Source organism: Diospyros lotus, chromosome 2, assembly GCF_014633365.1.
Source record: "Diospyros lotus cultivar Yz01 chromosome 2, ASM1463336v1, whole genome shotgun sequence".
Lineage (NCBI taxonomy): Eukaryota > Viridiplantae > Streptophyta > Magnoliopsida > Ericales > Ebenaceae > Diospyros > Diospyros lotus.
The window spans coordinates 18,048,189-18,050,762 of record NC_068339.1 but is presented as its reverse complement, the minus strand read 5'-3'; positions in this window follow the sequence as shown (position 1 = coordinate 18,050,762).

Here is a 2,574-nt window from a genome sequence, read left to right as displayed (position 1 = left end):
CGTTGTCGGAGAGGTTGAGAATCAAGAGGTTGAAGGCCAGTTTCTTCATATCCAACTTCTCTTGATCGGTCAAGGTCACAAGTATGTCATTTTCTTCTCCCATAGCCTTCACACATCAATGTTGAACAAAAATGACCTTTATTTTCTTCTGCCACATGTTGAAATCCCTTCTACCATTGAATTTCTCCAACTTGACCTTCCTTGAACCCATTGTCTTCTTGTTCTTCGATCTAGGGTTAGGACTTCTCGAGTATGTCGCAATTCTTGAAATCGATGACAACATGTGCTATGATACCAGATGTTAATAAACTAAAATGATCATCGACTTCATTACTACTAATCACCTATAGAAAAACTTCCAAGAACAAGTATGAAACGATATAAAACATAATGAAGAGAAATCGAAGGAAAATCAGAATAAACACACCTGGAATGCATACACAGAACACGACAATTTACATGTTCGGATTCGTAAAAAATCCTACTCATGGTATGAGGTGGATCCTTCTAGTTAGTCCATTAAATCGATTGAATCCAGGGGTTTACACAGTACACGCACAAAAACATTACAGCATCGCACGAATTAAATGAAAGAAACAAAAAATAGAGTATAAGGCTCATCAACAGAGCTTTCACAATACTCAATCGATCTTTCCCTTCTCATACAAACTGGTGATTTACACAAGTTAGAGAGAAAATTGGATGCAATCGCTCAAGGGTTTTTGTTCGTACTTTTGTTCGTCAAAATACTCTAATTGCAATATATATATAGAGAAAGAGAGAGAGAGAGAGAGAGAGAGAGAGCAGCATGCAAAAGATATTAAACATGCGGGAGTTAAGCATATATACATGAATATATAAGGGTCGAACTGCAATTAAAAAGAACTTGCTATTTATAGACTTTAAAATATTTTGAAACACATTTACAAATATTTTTGAGGCACAAAATAACAAATACAATATATGACAAAACGCTTTTTAATCTGGATCTTCTATTTAATGTACTCGTTCATTGCATCACAGTACATGTTTTATAAACTTTTGGATGATGCGCGAACTTAGTTTTTGTATTTTTCCTTTAAAGTTAAATTGACACTCCTATTTTTAAAAGAATTCAATAAATATTTATATTTCGACATTCGATGTTATTAACATCCGCTTATAATGGTCGCTAACTTACATGTCATCCTTCCAACATGTGTGTATTTTGTTCATAGATGTGTGTATCTACCCAAAACAAATCCTAACCCCCAAAATCATAAAATGACTCAATTTGAGTGAGGTAGGATTTTTTTATTATTATTATAAATGACTCTATAAAAGAAGCGTAAGGTGTGATTATGTTTGAAGATTTGATTTAGGTTGTTAGGGTCATTATTTTTATACTTATATCTACCTCTAATCCAAAATCCGAAAGCATGAGAGTTTATTTAATTTTTTTCTTAAAATAAGAGAGTCAAATTGATATCAAAATTGAAAATACGATGACTTATCAACTTTTTTAAAAAATAAAGAACTAATTTTTGTCTTGCATGCCAAAATACAAGGTTAATAGCACTTTATCTTAATTTTTTTTCTATATTTTTGTGTCTAATCCTAAAACATAATTTAGTAAGGAGTTTATTAACTATTTTAAAGGATAAAAAGTTGTTGGGCCATTTTTGGTTTTGGGCTTTGAGTTGGGCCAGTAATGAAACTGAATTGGGCCAGTAATGATAGGAAAGGCAGATCCGCAGATCCTTTGTTGGGCTTATTTGTATTTCGCAAGCGTGGCTATAGAAGAATTTTCTCGACGCGATGATAAGGTTTAAGCAAAAGCAAAACCAAAAGTAAGGGACTTTCTATTTTTTTATAAAATATATAATAATTTTAATTATTAATAGTTTATTTATTTATATTATCATTCTCTTTTTCATAATTATGTTATTTTTTAAATAATTATTTAATATTTTAGTGTCTTTTATAGTCATTTTACAAATTTATAACACAATAATAAAATGCTAACTGCACTATTATTAATTATTTTTTACATTCATAAACACAAGACGTCACTCAATTACCAAATATTATTCTATTAATGTTACTTTCAACGTAACATAGCATAACATAATTATAGCCACAATACAACACAATAAATTAAACCAAACCCTAAGCACGTGAAATTAAATGTTAAATTTCAAAATTATAAAAGTTTATTTTGACTAATTACTTTCAACACTAATTGATAAAGGGTAACGTTAGGCAAGGGTTAAGGTACAATATATTTATTGAATATTATTTTTAGTATTCAAACACCTTATTTTTAGTCAAATTATATCTATTGTATTTTATTTTTAATAATCAAACAAATTTACTGGTTAATTAAAAACGAAACACACATTTTTTTTTTTAACGCACCATCATAAGCGTTCCCATTGTTCGGCCCCACAATAGTAGTAGGAGATGTAAATCAGAGAATTCAGCGGCCTGTTTAATCCCTAATTCCATTACAAACGTGAGGGTCACAAACGATTTTTAATTTTTAGAATCGTTCTGACTGCTAAACTTTTTTCTCTGACGAGGATTTGAATATAG